Source organism: Symphodus melops, assembly GCF_947650265.1.
Source record: "Symphodus melops genome assembly, chromosome: 2".
Classification (NCBI taxonomy): Eukaryota; Metazoa; Chordata; class Actinopteri; order Labriformes; family Labridae; genus Symphodus; species Symphodus melops.
Window position 1 is genome coordinate 18005926 of NC_136692.1, and position 21880 is coordinate 18027805.

Below are 21880 nucleotides of genomic sequence, written 5' to 3' on the forward strand. Positions count from 1 at the left end.
GAGATAAACAGAGGGATTATTCCTTGGTTTTGCATCACTCGCTCTCCTCTGGGTGGCCCTTAACTGTCAGGAGAGCTCAGAGGAGAGAGGGGGAGGCGAGAGAAAAAACGTTTAACGCATGAACATTCACACAGCACATCGGGGGAAAGAAGTGAGCCTAATTCCATCAAAGACCCAGAAATTAGCAATTAATTTATTCCAACCTCCCCACCCCCGCTCCTTTTCTATTTTCAGCCCAATTGTTGGTAAGTTCTGCAACATCTGGTCCAGAACAGCCACTGTGCCTGATGACGGATGCTCCCTCCATTAAAGCAAAATGGCAAAGAAAATCTGCCCTCTTTCATTCATTTCTTGTCCATGGGAGATTAGTTTGGTTCCATGTGAAAAGTAATCATTAAAAATGTTGCTCTTTTTGCAGGCCATGCATAACCACGGCGGGCAGCCCCTTTATTTGCAATTGTAATTTAAAGAATAATTAAAGAAGTTAAATGATTCTGTAAATGTAAAACAACTTGAGTCTTTGTGCTCAGGGGTGCATGAACCTTTGCCTTATGGCTGGTTGCTCCGATAAACTTGGTAATAAAAGAATGTAGCGCCTCGCTAATGACAAATTTTGAAGTGTTTTGGATTTGCTCACTCTCTGTCCTCTGCTCACTCTGATGCCTCTGACTCTAATCTGGGCTCTGCTGAGGAGCCACAATTAAGTGTTCTAGCAAAAGTTACTGATTGGACGATTCACTGATTGACTCTAATTGTTTGGAGAAAAGAAAATTACATCAATATTCAACAGGTAAACAAACAGACAATCTGACACCTGAGAAAACATGATCTTGATCTGAACAACACAACATTCAGTTGGCAAATTTAAAGAAGTTAAGACAAATTAAATCCGCACATTTAATAAAGGGATGCTTCACAGGACAGAATTCAAGTACAATCACAATTTGAATCAATAACGAGACAATTATGAAAGATTTGATCAATAAAATGTCAGAAAAAGATTTTCTGCAAAGTCTAAGGTGATGGGTAAATTAAGTTTTTAATGATAAAAGACAAGACATTTTCAAACACACTCTCTCTCTTTGGGGAAGCTGGAATGTTGTAATGATTGTCCTTACTTCCTGAAAAATAATTTGATGAATATTTTAGTTAACATGAGCTGATTTCATTCCTGTAAACTGTTGATACATTGTTAATTGCTATTTTAAAAAGCTGTTGACTGTTATATGTTTTTAACATTGTGAATAGGAATGTATGTTGGGTTTTACATGAAGTCCAACATGGATATAATGATTCACATTAATTTCGGCAGAATGTTGAATTTACAACAAGGTCCAAAATCCACATGGAGTCCTCTGATAATCCTGAGGCAACAGTGGCAGAGGCTAATTCAATCTAAAAAAGAATGCATTGTCTTACTGATAATATATTATCATGATTGTTATTGGAGAAAATAAGATGATTCTTCCTTGATTATATATTTTGGGTAAATGCATTAGCATTACACACTTAAGTAAGGTTCAGAGGGTGTGAGACGTTGCGATTTTTTGAATAAAATGGCCATACTTAGCATTTAGTTTGCAGGAAGTTTTCTTCTCAAGTAATAGTTGTTTGTTGCCCGACACACCTACTTTATGAGATACAGTTGGATGTCAAAACACCTCCTAAAAAGAAGGTTAAGTGCATAATGAAATGGTACATTATTGTGGGATGATATTAGACGTTTGGGAACCTTTGTTCAAATGGATAAACAGCTAGGCTCAAATGTTTAGCTTTTGCATTTCTTTCTATAAGGGGCATGAATTACATTATTAGTGTAAACCTCAGCATTCCCATCATCCCCATAATAGCATCACAAAAAAAACACTTAAGTATATTTGGCATCCCTACTGCAAGAAAAAAAAATACCATGATGGCAAAGTCACACAAGTCAAATTTCCATCATCTTAAAAGATTTTTAAAATCAGCACACAATGAAATGTTCTCAGTGGAGTGGTTAGATTTAATGTAATATATGAATTACAATTTTATATTTTAAATGGTGACACATTTAATGCGGAGATCAAATTAAAAGGGGATATCCATGAGTCAGCGTCTTCCTGACCCTCCTATTAAACCTCAAGCTGCTGTTTCTATCTGACAGAAACCAGCAAGAAGAGCAGAGATGGCCTTCTATCAAGTGCATCAACCTGCTTCTGAGCTGCACCATCAGCAGCTTACACACACACACACACACACACACACACACACACACACACACACACACACACACACACACACACACACACACACACACAATATCTCTAGTGGAAATGAGCTGTTGACATTATTTAGGGTCACTGTCCATGATAGCGAGGGTAACTGCTGGGATTTAGCAGATAATTCCTTCCACCTACATCCATATCCGTTACACATTTCACTACATTAGTTAATCCTGGATGGCCCATTCAGTCTTGTATCCATAACAAAAATCTGAGAAAGTGTTATCACGTTTGAATTGTTTGCAAAACATTTTGAAATCATTACTTTGGGGAATTGTAAACCTGGAATATCTGGAAATATCTTAGAACCATCTTGGATGAAGAGGTGGAGGACTGGGGCTGATGAAGCTCCTGTTGAGGTGACCTTGGAGGTTGTAGTTCTTCTGGATCGGTCAAAGGGGGTGATCTACTGCACTAGTGTGGAGCTGAAAACAGGCATACTGTGCTTAGGCAGCCTTTCCCTAGAGGAATAATTTTTTTTTTATATATTATCAGGTCCTAGAGTTGAATCAAAACCAGAATATGCCTTGTTGCAAATTAAAATGCAGAAAGCTAATGTATTTTAAAACTAAATCTGAATATATCTTAATGTTAACAGGGTTTTTTATTTATTTATATCATATAGCTACAAAGGATTTAATTTTGTGTACTGAAGTCATACTTTAAGTGACAAGTTAAATTTTAACAAAGGTTTGTTTCATAAATTGCACAATTGGAGTACTAAAAAGAAGCTTGCAGCAGGTGGAGAAGTCTGCAACCAGTTAGCTGTCATTGCAAGTCATAGTGATATTTGTTATCTTAAAGCCTGTGCAGCAACAACAACTACAATCTTATTATGCCATTGGGTACACAAGTCATTGAAATGCGTTAATTTGATACAATGCAACAAAAATCAGTACTGAGGAGGTTAAGAAAGTCTGTTATAGTGGGAGCGCTAGAACTGTTCCCACTCAATGTTCTTGAAGCCAAAATATACAGCCATGGGGTGCTTCCATCTTGCAATTTTGACGTCATTTGGAGCCAGTCTGTGCAGCGGGGTCAGGTGGGAGGAACCCTGGTAACACACCCCGCCCACTTAGCGTACTGCTCTGATGACTTACACAGCTACGCCAAGAACAATAGTATCTTTCCCGTTGGAAATTCATCTGCTTGTTCAGAGATCATAGAGGTTAGTACAAAACCACGATATATTTCAAGTCAAATATCTAAACGTACTCAATATAAAAATGAAGAAAATCATGCTTTTTATGTTAATTATTGAATTTGATCATGTTTTCTTTAATTCTGTGGGTTAATAAACTGTTTATCTTTGGCAAAAACTATTTAAACAAACCATTTTTAAGTTAAGTTTGGAACACAAGCTGTGTACAGATCATACAGATCTTAAAATGCTGGCAAAAATGTTATATGATAGAAAGGTCGAAAGTAGTGGTAAAAAATGCACATCATACAAAAATCACATTGTTATAACTAGCTTCTTGAAGTCTATGTACATTTCCATAAATATTGATGGAAAAAATAATTATGTGTGAGAGAGAATGTGTGTTTCTCTGCATTCCTACTGTGGAGTTGGTAAATGAATCTGTTTCATTAAGGTTTCTGTTTGTATGGAACTTTTCTGTGGTTCATGACCTCAGTCTACCAATTTGGAGATGTTGTGTATCTCATTGTAATTTATAGTCGGCTGTACCCCTGCCATTCCACCTGATGGGCTCCCTTACTTTGTCGTCACGGTGAACAACTTTGGACTGTGGAAGGAAGCCGGAGAGAACATACAAACTCCTAAAAGAGACCCCTGTCACACAGGGATTCAAACCAGGAACCTCCTCGCTTACTATTGACCCATTCAGCCAATGTGTTATTAATAAAATAAAGTATTCATTGATTTGAACCTTTTCTCTCCTTGTTTTAAGCTGTAGAAAAAATAATTCTTGTTATTTTAGGGCAATTGACACTTCAACACTTGAGTGTTCAACATTTAATGCCAGTTACTAATGTTACTAATCAATTAAGAGATATTTATGTGACAAGTATTTTAACTTTACAGTTTGACCCACATCCCATCTGTTATTACTGAGGAGGTGGAGTTTATGACCTATACTGCAGCCAGTCAGGGAGCTCTAAAAACAAAAGCTTCACTCTAACAGGGACCTTGTCCCATCCATTCTTTTTACAGTCTGTTCATTTCAAGTTTAACTGGAGAAATAAAAGAAATAAAAATGTTGATTTGACAAAATGCGTATTACAGAGCAAGATACTATAAAGCTACTATTTGGAAGCACAACACTCTGTGCTGAACTGTAAGCAAGGTGTCTAATAATTTCAGATTCAAGTTAGCTATGTTAGCATGGTTGTGTGTAGCCATTTAAAAATCAATGAAGTTAAAGGTACAGTATTGGAAAATTGTAAACGCAAAAGTTCTTTTCATAAAATACAGAATACTTAACAGACTAGGAAGCTATTTATTGGATTACCAACACTTTGCAATGAACTGTAAGGTTCCCTGGTCATCAAAAGTTAAAGTGATTACAATGTTTTGGAAGAATTCAAATGTTTACTTGAAAACAAAAATACAATGCTTAAGAAACCATAAAGCTACTTTTATGATCCAAGCAGTCTGTGAAATCCTTTACGCAAGATCTCTTGTCATTGGAAGTTAATGTTAGCTAGGTTAGCATTTAGTTTGTTCATGGCTAGAAAATAATACAACTAGGACCTCAGTGACAGCTGGCTTTCCTAGCTGCCATTCAGGAATCATGATTAATCCCCACACAGACTGGTACCTAACCTTATTTAAGTAATAAGTAATCTCAAATTTGAACTTCCTTTATTGAGCCAAGATTTGCCCATGTGAACTGCACACCTAACTTTGTAACTTTTAAGGAGCTAACTCGACAGGCCTCCTGAATTCCTGTTTTAGCCATTGATTGCATTCTTTGCTCATTTTACTTCTTGCTTTTTGAAAATTCTGAGTTGGCCCTTTATTTAAACTTGTGAACATTTTAACTCTATTCTACCAATCATCCATTAGCATCAGGCTAAAGAACCAGCTACTTTCTACTCTGTGACACTGCATCTATAATGAATATCACCTGCAAACGAAAGGAAGAGATTTGAATTTAGTTACAATCCTGATTCAAGCCCAAATCCAAAACCTTGTTTTGGCTTTTAATGTTCAGGGTTTTTTTTACACCATTTTTGTCCTCACCAAGCTCAGTTCTTGTTTTGGTGTTTCTTATTTATTTACAATAAATTATAACACGACTTCATCAAGTTTCTGCAAGTTCACAATTTTGACCAGAGGTTTTCCAGCTTCTGTCTAAGAACCGCACAGCGATGATATTGTCTTTTCCCATGATCCTCTTGGCAACATCCTGCCAAGGAAAGCAGCCCGACACAACAAAAAAAACTTGAAAGAACACAAAGGCACAAAGAGGCGGAGGTTGCAGTGGCTGAGGTGGCCGTCTCGGAACCGCCAGAGGACTCTGCCTCACCATACAGCCGGGCCACTCCAATTCTGAGCAAATGCTAATGAGATTGCTCTGATCCCTCTGGTGCTTCTCATGTTTTCAACACCTTCAAGGACCACATGGTGCTTGCAGCATAAAGACAACTAAATGAGAAATCTGAACGTTTTTTGTAATGCCTGGGGGCCTCTTCGCTTTTCAACCTGGCTACCCATTCAGCACATCTTCCTGAAAAAAGAGAAGATAAGAAAAAGACTCAAACAGGGGGCGTAGATGAGCAAAATTTTCAGGGAAATGGCATTTTTTGTGAACTCAAAGTAATAATCATTTATGGCCACACAAGGGCACAACCTTTGAGGGAGGGACAATCAAAAAGAAAGGAAGAGAAAAGGAAAAGGAGATGCTCAAATTTGGAAGCTGTTTCTCACAACCGCTGTAATGAGATCACTAACATCTTGAGCCGGCCTCCACTATAGCGGCCAAACAACAGGCTCCTAGATGAAAGGCGAATGGGCCCGGGTTCCTGCTGACTGGTTCAGAAGCACTTTAATAGCGCAGCGCCCTATGAAAGGTTCCTGGGCAGTAGCTCATATTAGCAGCGAAGCACACAGCTTAATAGGATGATGCCTTTTGGCTTTTGTCATGAGATGATTAAGGGCTTCGTTGTCACCGCTGCCTGTTGAGCACAAAGCACTAGAATCCACTCTGCCCAGCTTATTGTCTGCGTCGATGTGGTGTAAGAGGGGCTCTTTTGATGAAAACACCTCTCAGGGATCTATCAGGTGAGCTCTGCTTTGGAGTCTCACATCGACGCCCCCTTAAATATATCTCAAGTGCTTTGTTTTCCTCTAAAGGCCCTTGAATGTGTCATCGTGTTCGGACAAAGTCAAATGCCAAAGATGAGCAGCAGCAACATGATAAGCAGCTGATAATGGTGCTTGAATAAAGAAAATATGTGTGTCTGTAATTAATTCAGCGTGTTGTATTAACTGTGTAAGTGATTTAAAATGAAAGATGCATTCCTCTCTTGTGCCTGCAACCAAACATTATGCAAAAATGTTCAATGCTCAATGCCCTTTTATTGAATCTGAAAACCCTCCTTGTTCCTCAATAAATTAACCTCTTTACCATTTTTCCTCTGAACAAGGCATCAACCTGACACTTACTTAAAGGGAATAAGTGGAAATACATAACAGGTTCATTTTTTCTTCCTTCAAAGACATTCTCATGAGACTAAATGAACTGATAAGATAAATATTTTAGCTCAAGTAAAGCCAAGCCTCAGAAATCCAAGGATTCTTGTTCAGTCTAAAGTGTCAGACGAGTTTAAACTGATCCTGAGGCCAAAAAACATCAATGACAGGGCAATAAATTAACCGTCTTATGTTTTTTGATAAAAGAAAGATTGCACGATTTTCGATTGCCACAGTTTGTGATGCAGATAAAAGTGATTGAACGGGATGAATGTTGGCCAGATTAAAGTTAAAAAGAGAATGTCCTTTTTTTTTGCAATCAATGCAGGTCCTTTCAATCAGGAGAGCTTTATTCTCAGGATTAGTTTTGGTGACTTAAGAAGCTAGCCTACCTCCAAACCCCCCCCACCCACCCACCATCTGCAACTGCACCCCCCTCTGTCGGCTCTCCTTTACCCCCCTCCTCACAAAAAATAGCACAAGGATACTGGCCGCCTTTTCACTCGCTCCTAACAAGGCGGCTCCAGAGCACAGGCCACTCCAAATAATTAAATCAATCCCTTTGTGTCCCCCAATATTCCCCTTCAGCGGGTGACTGCCCAAGATCTGATTATGGCTCTTCATGCATATTCAGGCCGGAGCTACAACTTGTCTTAACAACCTCTTATTTCTTATACTTCACAGGCAGAAAAACATGCACCAATATCCTTAACTTCTGGTTAAAAATACATCCCAGAATTTATAGTTCTGCTGTGGTCACCAACTCTGAAGGCGTATTGAAGACAAGGAGAAGTTAGGGCTGGAGCCTGAAAGACAAATTGGATTAGCAAGTATTGGATTAAAGGTAAAACGGAGGGATAACAAACAAGAAAAGCTGCCTGTGATCACAGGGTTTAATATATTTCTTTTCCTCTCTGATCCCTTTCTTCTTTCCCTCCCCCCTTTTCTTTCTTTCTTTTTGGGTAAAGATCCCAGGCTTAAGACAGACTTATTAAAACTAGGATTAATTTGTAATGCTCCCGTAACCCTCGGGGTCAACCAAAGATTTGTTATCTAAAGCAAACAGGAAAAAATGTACTACTAAAACACAACAAGGGCTTTAAATCCATGTCTGTCGGGCTTTTGGGAGATTTAGCTTTGTATGGATGGTGTTATCCCTGACATATTTATTTGCAGTGGGAAATAAAACCCTTTGAGGACATCCGGATGTTGACTTATTTAATATGTGTACAAATTCTTTACAATTGTTGAGCTATTTTTAACTAAAAGCAAAAAAACCCCAGTAAATTATGTAAAGAGTGTCCAAGATCATTTGAAATCTTTCATTTTGGATATATACATCAAACATGGAGTGTGAAAGTATATTTCATTAGAAAACCTCTAGTTTTTTAATCAGCACACGATGAGAGGTAACAGGAGAGCAGGGCACTCTCATTAGCCTTATCTTTTTAATGTTGCACTGCCTCAGATTGTGATCTTAATCTTATTTGGTTATGGAGGCTTTGTTCACTCCAACATGCACAAAGACCTTTGGGGAACAAATCCAAAGGCTCTGGAAAGGGGAAAAAAAATGAGTGCCTTGTTTTTTGCAACGCTGTTGGATATGTTTCTTGTAGTCCAGGTTCACAGAGCTGAGTTGCCTAAATCTTTTATTTTGTTCCAAATTATTGTCTTTGTTTCATTCTTTATTTCTTTGAAAATATGTAACCAGCACAGTTGCATCTTTCAAAGTCTTAGCTGGACCACAAATTTACTTGAAATAACAGGTAAAAATAAAATAATAACTCTATAATCCATATTATAAATCATCAAACTTGCAGTTAACAGAGGAGATGCTTTTTCATGTACTGTGAGTAATTTATTGAAGACGACTTGAAAGCTCAGGAAAAAGATCCTGCAAACATTGAAGAGTTTCCCTCAATCCAAGATATCCTTTCTTGAATCTTCACTTCTTGAATCTTTTTTCTTAATGTTTGCTGTCTCTTAATTTGCTCATCCTTGGACTTTAATCACACCTATCCCTAGACTTCAGTTTTAGTAAGCCTTAAAGCTAAAGGCTTTATATGAAGAGCTATTTAACACATATTCATATTGATTAAATTAAATGAGTTTTTTTATTGGAGGTGGGACAAAATATCTATGGTATCTTCTTGTGATTCAGTTATTGAATCAAAAGAAGAAGGATTTTTCAATTTTTTTTTTTGTTGAAATTTCTCTGTTAACATTTCTCATTAAAGGGATAAATCATCATTTTGCATCATCGGAGGCTGTTTTGCTTAGCTGGGGTGAAACTACATCGTTAGTTCCTCATATTTTTGACCACTGAAGCTACAGACCTTTTACAGATTAGTGGATATGACCTCATTCACAGAATCAAAACTTAATGTCCACCATTTTTTGGAAGCTATGCTAACAGGCTATATGGAGAAAGCTGAAAATAAGTATGTTTTAACTATAAACTGATATGGATGAAGAGAATTTTGAAGGTTTAGTGCTCGAATCGGATGTTCCGGCCCCGACTCGAGGCTGGTGGTGTCTTTGTTGTCACTGTTTGCCCATGGACACAGACATAGAGTCTGTTTTCTGCAAGGAATTTCCAAGATGCCATTTCCTTCTGGAAGAAATCTCAGAATCAGTTGAAGAAAAAAACTGTATGTGTTATAAATGTCTGTAAATAATGTTGGATTCAGGTGCTGCTCGGTGATCCAGGTTTTCCAAGGAAGTGGTTCTTCCGACTTCAGTATGTTCATGACTTCCGACTTCAGTGTTGTAATAACAGCACAAAAAAAGTGGATGTTACGATGAAGATCAGAGAAATCAGTTCGACAGTTACTGTCAAAAGTGATACTTGAGCAAAAAGTTGATGTGCATTGCATGCTTTCACAAAACCGACTCGATCAGGTGTTTCATGTGTATTTTATAACTTGGAAACTCATTTTTCAGATGTGTCCAACACCATGAACAATGCGCCATAAAATTCTCTTCTTCAGCAGGAGTGGCCTGTGGTGCTGTGCATTCTGGGAGATGTTGTCTTTCATCGAAATGAGCCAAAAAGACACCCAAGGTTGGATCAAAATTTGACCAAATATTAATACAGATTCATTTTTCAACGGTTGAAAAATCCCTTTAACTCATAACTCTTCATAATGGAATTGATTGGTGATGTGACGGTCGCAAACAAGCCGATTCAAAGAGACTCCTTCTAGTTAACAATTTGGAGCCGGCTACGCATGAAACCTGTGCGTCCAGCAGTTCAGTTGAAAGAAAAAAAAGTCAGCTAGTGTGCTTATTCCTGACTGTCATTAAGTGGTTTCAGAGTTACAAGGATCTGTAAATGCAAAGAAAGTGATTGGCTACAGCAATTTGTTGATATTAGAAATTGTAATTTTTAACTTTTCAATTCCTCAGTACATTGGATTTATTGAATAATTGAAGCAATACATGTGTACACATACAAGTCATAATAGTGCAACATCTGGCTGAATTTTAAAATGAATAAGTGGTCTAATGAAGGGTCAAAAGAGCCGACTCTTCTTGGTGAGCTGAGTCGAATGATCTGGCTCACTAAATAAATAATAACTATTATTCCCATCACAAGCATATATTACATATATGGGGGTAAAGTGAACAGAATGTCAGTTGGCCAAAGAAGAATTTGACAGCTGGATAAAAGATGCAGAAGACAGAGGGATCCTATCATGAGTTACCCCGTTTAAAGTGTTAGTATCTCTCTAAGAGGTGAGCTGTTCAGGGATTTTGGTAGATTGACCACTGCTTACTACATACATCAAATGGGAGTCTTTGGCAGTGGATTTGGAGGGTGTTCTTGCTAGCTTGGTAGCTGCTACCTATTTGGTTTTTTTTTTTCATTTCTTTTTTTTCAGTCTTGGTTTCTTAATACTATTATCCTCAATGTGCAATAAAGGCTAATTGGGTAAGTGTTCTCTCCTCATTCAGATTCTTATTTATATTTGAAGGTAGAGTCAGTGACAATATCTGTTGCAGCTCATAAACACAACATTTAAACTTTGCCCCAACTCTTGGGCTCATCGCCTCCAGACACTCACTCACTGCAGGACTTAGTGGGTATTTTTTATTGCTTGTACCTACACTGCAAACTACCCCTTGCTTTGCGTTCATCCTTGCTTTGGAATGCGACTCAGCTTTTTAAATTTGTTGAGTTTTGCATAATTTGAGCAATGCCTATATATGTATTTGTGCTACACAGTACATCTGAACTTCAATGTCTTTATATCTATAGACAGTAGAACCAGACATAATAAACTGCATGTCCTTACTATTTCAGTCCATCTTCAGACTGCATTTATACATAATAATGTCATTTAAATAGTATTGAAAAATGTTAAATGTTAGGCAGCTTTTGCTGATGCCTACCTGCTCCATATCATCTGAACCATCGCAGAGAAGATACGTTTTTTAAAGTCTGGCACTAGATTCTAGATATTCAATAAGAGATATATAACATGTTTTAAGTTACTTAGTTTTTTTGCTTCAATAATAGTAAGCAAGAGAAATACCATGATTAATTTAATATAACTGAACATTCACAGCCTCTGCATTCTAAAGAAATTCAGCATTGACATTTATGTCTTGCTATTTCCCTCTTTTTGCCATTTAAACTCGGCATTTACTTTTTCTCTGGTTGTATGTCTCTTCAGAGCGTTCCTTTTGCAAAGCCACTCATGTCCGATCAGACACAGTGCTGACCGGCTGTCTGGTGCGCAATGATCCGAGTGGTGCCACAGCTCGTAACTCCTGTGCGATGTATGACACTTTATACACTTTATTATTCAAAAAATGAAGAGAAGAAAAGAGAGGCCCTTTTTAATGCATTGGTTTTCTGATAAGCCAATTTTGCGCTTGCAGTCGTCCTGCTTTCCGTCCAAACTCTCTGTGACGTAAACCAGTAGAACACACAAAAGCCTGACTGAAGTACTACCACCCCCACAAGGTTTGCACCTGTTATCATTCACGCAAAAGTAGATCCCCCGCAAAACGGCCACAAACCAAACATGCAATCTTTTGGAGTGAACACGCAATTTAGTACTCTTTAATTGAGATCTTGTCAAATCAGGCCCTATAAGTTCTATTGCAGGGAGTAGTTTGCCTTCTTAAAGCTTGTTGACTTGAAGAACAGATGAGAGGTTGATTCATCCTCAGCAACCTGAATCAGCCTTGTTTCGTTCCAGACACTGAAAGCATGATCAATGTCTCCTTCGTTCATTTTCTATCAGTAATCCTCCACAAATTGCCCACTGCTGCAGTTTGTGTATCAGCTATTTGCACTGGATTAATGTGAGTCACTAGTGGCAAGTGTTCAAATCAATGTTTATTAATGGTTTCTTTAAGTGTTTAAAGATTAAGTCATTAACATATTGATGAAGTTTCTGAAGTTGCCCAGGGAGAGAAAAGGAGCCAGAGCTGGAGAGGCTTCGGCGAGCTGTTGAACTGATGCCAGCTGCCAGAAAACAAGAGAGTGAAGAAGAAGAAGACGAAGAAGAAGATCTGTGTAGATTTTCTGAGAGGGAAGCATCAGGTGCTGCATGCACTGTTTTTTCAAATGATTTCAGACAAATTTGGATTCAAATCATAAAAATTAAACTTACAGCAAAGTTGATGATCTATTCATTAACATCTAACAGCGTTGTATGAACAATGGCCATTGTCTTTGGCATTGGTTGTAGCCACTCTGTATAAACAGATATCTTAGCCAGGCTTTCTTATGTGCATGTGGTTGTTGAAAGTCCAATAAGAGGCACACATAGAATTTGAGTTGAACTGGTGCTCAAGATTAAATTATTAGCTGCATATCTCTTTAAGGAGATTTTTTATAAGCAAATAAATTACAATATGGCAATTTCATTAAAGCTCCTTTGCTCTCCACGCTACATGGACTACAACTTAAACAAAGCAGCTCTCTGACAGCAAAGTAAAGCACTTAAAAAAAATACATAAATATAGTGTGCACTTTCATCTTCAATGGTTTTTAGTTTTTAGGTCTTGTAGAAATGGCTTCATCATATGCTCACACTCCGACCAGTTTCTCAAAAAATGGACTAAGCTGACCAAAATCTCCATTTGCTAATACACATACTCTGAACAAGTATTAAATACAACCCAACTTAAAAAAAACAAAAACCTCTTTTTAATGTTCTGTGTCTGTAAATAATACAACGAAGTCTGTGGATTACTCATGTAAAGTGTCCTGAGCTATAACTTTTTTTTAAATATCTGGGGTATATATCATATCCTAATTGATTGTCTTTTACTGATGTTATACAAAGAAGACTATTGTGTGTGAGACTTTCCAGTGTTTTAGAATAATCTTTTTTTCTTTGAGGTGTTCTTGTTGGGATGCGACAGAGTCAGCCCCGATTGATTTTACCATTCAACAGCGACCTGCTGCAGCCCTTTGGCTCAGCATGGTAATTCTTCCTCCCACCTGATAAGGTACCTGATCCATAATAAATCAATTCTAATTAGTTTTATGTTTGGAGGGAGAGGACGAGGGTGTGTTCTTTGCTTAGGGGACTGTGTGCCGTCCTCCTTCCCTCCTCTCATCATGTTGTTTTCAGCCTTCAGTCATCTGCACACCTGATATCAGCTAATCTCCTGATTATTACGTGTGGGTTATTGATGGAGAGAAGCACTGCCTCTTGAATCAAGGACAAGCAGCTTTTGTTTCCTCCACTGTTTGTTTTATGATGAAGTGTGTGTGTGTGTGTGTGTGTGTGTGTGTGTGTGTGTGTGTGTGTGTGTGTGTGTGTGTGTGTGTGTGAATTTGTGTTTTAGTGGCTCAAACATGTCCTCAAACTTCTCCAGAGAAAAGGTTACCTGACAGCTGAGTGTGCAAGGTTACGGGATTGTCATTTACGTTCATGTTCAACTTGCGACTAGTGAAGCTACAAATGAGTAGAGATAAACAGAAAATACTTAGGAGCGGGTTGTTAGCTGTACACAGATGTAGATATCCGTTCGAAGACAATAATTTAGCTTTCACTGTATTGTGATGACAGCTGATGGATTGCATTGGTCTACACATGGGCTATTTCATTCATTTCATTCTGCTGAAATGACTCTGACAATTCTGGTGAGATTGATTCAAGTACACTAAAACGAGACCAATGTGCCAATAAACTAGGCTACAGCTTATACTTTACTGTTGATGCACAGTAAAGTATAAGCAGCCATGTTGGATTTTTGCTTGCAGTTCCTCCAAGTTTCCAAGGATGAGTTCGTACTTCTGGGGACATTCCTGATGACGAATCAGACTGGCAACGCAGACTTCCAAGATCAAATGAAGCACACCATCAAGCCTTGGATACATTCCATCAACATTAATAAAAATAGGGCCAACCCAGGACCGGCCTTTATGTCTCGTCTAGTTTACTGACATCTGATCTGTTCAAAAGATTTCACCGAAAAAGATAAGTACAGCAGACAGCCTGCATACAATCTGCTCCTGTATTTGAGTATGAAACTTCTCATAATAACAGTTATTGATAGTCTGTTTGTGCTGAAAAAGGGGAAACAAATAGAACTGGTACAACCTTTTTCACACTGTTCTTGTTCAGCACTTTCAATATCTCTTCTTGTTCACTGAGAGTAACAGAGATAAAAAGATAAAAGCACTGGGCCCAGAACAATGTCCAAAGGACAAGCAAACACCTAATGAAAAACTTGAGGCTGACTTTTCTAGGCACAAAAAACTGAGAACTGTTGATTTTTTCTTATTTTTTTTTTGCTGATCAAAAGACAGAAAGTGAGTCAAACAAGATTTGACTGGCAAACTTTTAATTGACCAAAAAAGATGACTGCCAACTTTTTCATACAGTAGTTTGACGACAAACATTGCAAAATCTTATACCAACAAACCATAGACCTTGCTTAAAACAAAAACATTTTCATTGTTTTGTCTGTTTTTGTTAAACTAGAACAGTCTAAAATCTGCATCCCCCTTCCTAGATAGCCCCATCCAATGTGGCAAAGAAATCTAAACAACTCAGAAAACAATTGTGAGGGAAAGAAGTCATTTAAAAATAAATTAAATATTTCCATGAAAACGAAATCTATGAGAAAGATAAACAAATCAACACAATACCAAGAAGCCAACATGCATCCAAACCCTTCCCCCCTCCACAAAGAAACAAGGTCGACTTGTGATTCCTGAGTTAACAATGTGCCACCACACCTCATCCTGACATCGATTCCTTCACCATTTATTCCTGTTTTGGTTCATGCACGGGGTCTCTATATTTGAAAGCTGATGCTGCTCTCTGAAAGACAGATTCATGCATAGACTCGGCTACTTTTGTAGTGTGCGGTGGTTTTATATGATAAGCTTTTTTAGACGTTCAAAATCAATATGTAATCCTGTGCAGGGGCTTATCCCCGGGACCGGGCCATTTGTGGGGCTCTTTGAGCTTTGTCACAGGTCTTCTGGCAGCTCCGTGCAGCAGATTGATTAGCTGCAGTGCCAGAATCCTATCAAATAGACGGCTCTGATGATGGAGCAAACTCTCTCAGAGCCTTGTGTTGACTGGACGTGGAGATAAGAAACGATGGAAATACCCCTCCGTCCTATACACACAGGGGCAGAAGGGATCGCTCATTTCTTCTCTCTGCTCCTCCGAACAGAATCAGGATCTGTTTGGAAGGTGTTCACATTCAGGAAGTTTAAGACTTAACTCAAAGTGATTCAAAGTGTACGCTGAAGCAGAGAAAGCTATTCCACTACATCTGCTGCTGGGTAAACATTTGCTCTCTTGATCAGTATAGTCATAATAATAATAATGTTGAACATAACATACACCAGGCTTTGGAAATGTTATAATTCCTGTATGTGTGAGTCAAATTGTCCACTTTCTAAAACACTGTGTGTAGAACATAGCGCTCACCCTGTGGTAATTTAGGTTTAATTAATGTCATCTGCATGCAAGATAACAATCCACTGTTTGCTGCACATTGTTTGTCAACACTAGATTCAACCCTCACAAGCTACAAAAGAATTATTGGCTTGAAGTCCTTGGCCAATACATTCTACACCAGGTACCCCAAAAAGTGTGATCCGAGAGGATATACTATTGCCAGACAAAAGCAGATGGGTTCAGAGATTGCAGTGTCCCAAATAGGCATCCATACTCTTAAGATGAAGCAAATGTTTTTACCTCTCCCAATCCCTTCAAATGCATCTGTAGATGTACTGTAAGGGAAAATTGGGTTATAATCACATGAATTCAAGGCAGAAACAGTGGAGGTTCAGGTTAGAGTGACTAAAGCTACAGAATGTTTTCGGCCAATCCTGTTTCAACAGACAGGTTCAAATAGTCATGTAGCACCCAATTCTGTGCCCTGTACAAAAAGTAAAGGGTAATGGGATACCCTCTATCTTTGTATCCCGTATTACAACGGCTCATTTTAATTTTTAATCTTTAATATTAGCCTCTAATTACTTGTTTATATTTTTAGTTAATTGTTAATATTTAATGTCTATGTTTGAGAGCACAGTCTTCCGAAGTTAAATTCCTCGTGTCAAACATACCTGTTCAATAAAACTGATTTTGATTCTAATTGGTCCCCTTTCCAGTCCTCAGTCTGACACACCTGAGTTCAGACAAAGACAAGTTTTGTTTGCAGGGGCTGAAACATGCGCAAAACAACCTTGAAAGTCCTATTTTGTTTTACTGTATAGAGGTCAGTTCAAATGGTGTGTACGCTCATGCAAACCTGAGGGTATTTTTAAGACTTTCACAGGACAAATTTGACATAGCTTATACATTTTATTTATTTTAAGACGCATTTCAAAACACTCAAGGTCACCTTACAAAGCAGAGATAAAAACAACAAAGTAACAACAACATTAATAAAATGAGCATTAAAAAGACACATTTACAGGATGTATAGTAGATTTATGACAACGAAAGGGAATGCTCAGATTGAATACGTCGGTTTCAAAAGGTTTATTTGAGATATATAGTATGCCTAATGTGTGATGGGAGGGAGTTCTAGAGGTGCAGGACAAGTGGCTGAAAGCTCTGGGCCCCATGGTGGACAGGTGGTGCAGAGAGTTAAAGGGAAGAAAAAAACCTGAGAGCGTGGGTCGGTGTCTTGATGTGCAGGAGTTCAGAGAGGTACAGCGGAGCGGGGTTATAGCTGGCCTTTAAGGTAAGGAGCAGAATTTTGCCGTTGCTGAAGGACAGGAGTCATGTGATTAACAGAAGGGGTTCTGGAGATGACGTGAGCTGCAAAGTTCTGAAGCTGTTGAAGTCTATGGTTGGACTTAAGAGGGAGACCAAAGAGAAGGGAGTTGCATTAGGCAATGCGGGGAGTAACCAGGGTGTTGACGAGGGTAGTGGTGCTGTTGGGAGTGAGGGACAGGTGGCGGCAATTAATGTTTCATAGATCGACCATGATGTGGTTGAAATCAGTTGAAGGTTCTGTAACCAGAGGACTTCTTTGCTAATTGTCTTTTTTATTAACTTCCATTTTGCTGTGAGACATCTGGGAAATGCTATATCGTATTCAATATTTTCTTTTTTTTTTCTGTCAGCGTAGGGGGTGTTGGGGGGCCAGAATGTGCACATTCCTGCGTGCCCTGCCAGCACTCACATGGTTACCGTTGCTCGCATTGTTAGAGAAATCTGAATGAGCACTGGCCGTGCAAGTTTTAACGTGATTGCCCGAGGGGCAGCAGAGTGAAAGAGCGAGAAGCAGAGCCAGAGAAGAGGGGAGGAGGGGGAAGGGGGGGGGCATAATCCTAAAAGGATTGGAAGTTACCCCCCCCCCCCACACACACACACACATGAACACGCACACACCTCTGTTTCAGGGCTGATGGGTATTGGATGAGGTCAGTTGGTTTGGTGTCTGATTTCTCCCTTCTCTCTTTCCTTCATTGTTTGCCTTCTTAATTAGGGGGGCGGGGCTTCAGGCTGTGATTGACAGCTACATACTGCTCTGTGTCAAGACTCTGCTATGTGTACTGTACTTGACACTGAATGACAAGTTGTTTCTCATTTCCTGTCTCTGCTGAAGCTCCTTAGGTGTCGTCAGTCAGGGCGACTGTTACAGCTGATCAGTTTCTCAAAACAACACTGTGAAAAGACAGACAGATCATTCTCCAATAACAGCTTTTCTTACTGCTTGCTAATCTTTAAATCCATCTACAGAAAAAATCAAACCAATTTAAGTGATGCAGCTATTTTAGACTTGTATCAAATCCTAATGTTTTAGGTTTATATCTCAATTAATAAACAATATTTTTTACATTTAAAAAAAAGACACAACAACCTAAACTGTATAACTTTGCTGCTGTTGATTTTGATGCATCTCAGCTTTGAAATAGTAGTAGATTATAATTTCTCTGATAAAGAGCTGATTGTTCACACCATATGCTAGAGAGGTAAACTTTATAACTACAGATTTATTGTTGGTGTTACACTCAAACTTCTATCCAAACCACATGTTAACATTAAAATAAAAAACTGTGTTTTAATCCAACTTTCAAGTTTTAGATAGTCAGGATTAGTGGTTTGAATCTGGAGTGCATGAAAGATAAAAATACAGATGCAGTTTTGACAAAATCTAAACGTCCTTTTTTCTTTTTAAAGAAATTGCAAATCATCAGCTAAATAAAACCATCCTGCTGAAAATCTTCATAGTTTTATGGTCCGACCTTCTCTTGCTTTCTGTCTTTTATTACTTTTATATCATGTTCCTCCTCTCTTCACACTCTCTCTTTTGACTCACTGGGTGAATTTTCAGCCACCAGTGACGCTACAGGGGTGTGTATGTTGTGTGTTTGTTGCAGTTGTCAGGTGAGTGAGCTGCTGTTATCTGTCTTCTTTAAATGATTTCATCATCACGTACACTTGTATCGGAGGAAGAGTGTAGCGTGGGTGAAATGTCGGCACTGTGCAGAGTAAAGGAGAAAGAAAGAGACTTCTCTGTCAGCCTGTGAGAACTTTCTTCATGCAGGTCTGCAGCTGCTTCAAAACATGAGTTTAAGTATTTATACTGCTGGCACACAGTGCATACTGTCTGTGTGTTCGATATGTAGTATGTTTGCTGCTCAGAATGAAGCTCTTCTTCTTTCCTTTTGAAGCATGCTTTTTCTATTATTGATTCTTTTGAACTGTTTTGCTCTTGTTTTGTTTAGATTGTGATACAGTTTGGATGTGCGGTCAGTTATACTGCAACAGAAGAGGAAAAGGCTCAGTGTGTTTCCTTTTTTTGTGCTTCAGCGTTTGTATTTGTGTGTTCAGGTTTTTTTTTTTAAATAAACACTTTAACTACGTTTTCTTTTAATGTTGTCAACCTTCCAGTGTAAAATTATTATGAAACTTGCCCATTCTGGCAAATTTACATTATAAATCTGTTGCTAATATCTAATGAGTGGATATTGTTTTTTTGAAAACAAACACATGTCTGGGATTTTCACAAGATGAACAATGTTTTTAATCATCCTAAATGTCTCTGACTTTAGGTGAAAAAATAATGAGGCAATATTCATATTCAGATGTACTGAAAAAGTAACAGACAGTAGCTTCACATGTCAATTAGGACATTTTTCAACATGGTAGATTCACTCTTATTTTGAAAATACCTTTCACACATGCTGTTGGCAACAATACATTCAGCTTCTGCTTTTCTACATAAAAACAAAGTCATACAAAATATCTTTTACACTTAACAAAAACCCTGAACAAACTGTTTCTGTGTATTTTTTATTAGTTTTGTGTCAAGAATCAGCCATAAAATCATTTAGACAATCTGCATATTCAAACCAGGCTGTGCTGTGTGTATTGATAATAAAAAAAAAGTATGTTGAGTAACTCACAAATCAAATGTGTTGAATGTTTAATGCAGCATTTGTATCTTTTATATAAGTTTTTTGACCATACAGATTTTTTTTCTCTTCACATATTTATTTCATTGCTTAGAGTTATTTAAAAGGAAATAACTCAGATTCCCCACAAGCTTTAGTCCCTTGTGTTGTTCTATTTTAATACTGAATCTAGAGATTATAGAGATATGTGAAAAACATTATGTTTTCTTACTTTTTTTAGATGACTTCTTTATAGTAATGGAGATGTTACATAAGGCAGCTTTATTTCTATATTTACGTCATCATCCTGTCATCTCTAATGTCATACTGACACACAGCAACAATACTTGAGCCGGAAACAACAACCATTCATCATTTCATATGTTAAGCACTTTAAAAGCTGTGGAGAGAGTGAGGCCTTACACACACATTTATTTTTGCTTTTTTAAGAACATTTAACATTTTGTTCAGCTTTATTTTCTTCCTTAACATTTACTTTACTTCAAGCTCTTTACTTTTTTAGATAATCAAAGGTGTTTCAAGTAACATTTTTCTGAGGATTATCATAACACTACCTGCTGGAAGAAACTGAAAACTGAACCTCAGCCACAACGTCAACTTATTCTTCACCATGTGTGACAACTTTCACTTTTACAAAGACAAATGTTTTCAACCGCAAGACGTCATAATAGCAAGGAGGTAGGTTTGAGTTTTTCTTACCTGAAGGTCTAAAGAAGAGCCAAATCTCCTGATGTATCCAGATCAGACAACAGAAGTGTGTTTAGTTTCTCCTGCTCTCTTTTTCTCTTCACCTGCTGAGCTGTACTTTCCCTCCAGCCTGTATCCAAAAACTCAGCTGATTTAAAAGGCTTTGCTGCCCTGCTTTCTGTCTGCAGGCTCGGTTCTATGTTGTTTTTTATCAAGTGTGCAGCAGACTGACCAGAGCCCCCTTCATGCTCCTGACAACCTGAGATTTTATGCATCATGCTTTTAATAACTCCCGACAGAGGAGAAGGAAGCCTCTCACCCCCCCCCCCCCCCCCCCCCCCCCACACACACACACACACACACACACACACACACACAGCTCTTAAGGCGGCCTGATCCCTGGATTTGCAGGCTTAGCATTAAGAAAATTCTCCTGAAATTTGGGATTAGAGGCAGACACCCTCACAACAACAATGACTGTGACCATTTGATATCTTGATACTTGTGATCAATTGCTGGCTTTGTTGCTGGCAGCCACAGCAAATTTCTGTGGACAGAAAAAAGACACAACAAATACATTCCAACAGACTGATATTCATTTCATTGCCATTTTTGCTTTTATTACCATGTTTTGGCTTGTTTTCTTCTTCAAAGGCCCTGGTTTACATTTCTCTGCAGATCTCCTGCAGATGAATACAATCAATCTTTATTCATTTAATTCTTCAGTAGCTATTTTCCTATTTTACTTACGATTTCACAATTAGCCTACTATTTAGGCTACATTTTTACATTTTAAATGTCCTAAAAGTATTTCTTAAGGTATAGGTTTTATTTTTTAAGTTTAATTTTATAATAAATTATCTTTTGAAAATTAACTTTCATATTTTTGATTAAGAGCCACTTTATGGATATTTTTTAGGAGGGCAAATTCAAACTTTATTTTAATTCAGCAGCTTCTCTTTTTTCTGTTACATATTTTTGCTGCCAGGTTTCCTTTTATCAACATTTTTATTTTATTTTCGTCTGACCTGAAACAGCTATGAGGTGAAGAATATCCACCAAAATATCTGTCAACTATTTTGAGTGAAAAGACATTTTATGGCATGTTGTAAAAACTTGCCTTTGCCCATTTTAACCAGATATTGCGGGGCTCATGTTATAGCCATAATCGAAAACAAATAAAATTGTAAGCTAATAACAGTTTGTTTGAAAAAAAAAAAAATCTACATGATAGGCATACAAACTTTTTCCCCCTACATTTTTGCTAAGGTTACCGAAGAAGCAGACACAACTTTTCCATGAGACCTAAAGTCAACACAAACATGAATTCGTTATCCATATTCTGAGTTCATACCACGAATTTAAACAAACAAATAATTAACCATCTTCCATGTTCGCTTCCTG

The 21880-nt window shown here is 38.0% G+C and overlaps 1 long non-coding RNA gene across 1 annotated transcript; it reads right to left on the reverse strand.

Annotated features, from left to right (window-relative positions):
* Positions 1-2020: 2020 nt before the first annotated feature.
* Positions 2021-21866, reverse strand: LOC306819763. Its single transcript, XR_013778606.1, has 4 exons — positions 21799-21866; positions 21102-21159; positions 20489-21023; positions 2021-2722 (listed from the first exon to the last, which is right to left on the reverse strand). It is a non-coding gene; the product is annotated as an uncharacterized lncRNA (long non-coding RNA).
* Between the last annotated feature and the right edge of the window lie 14 nt (positions 21867-21880).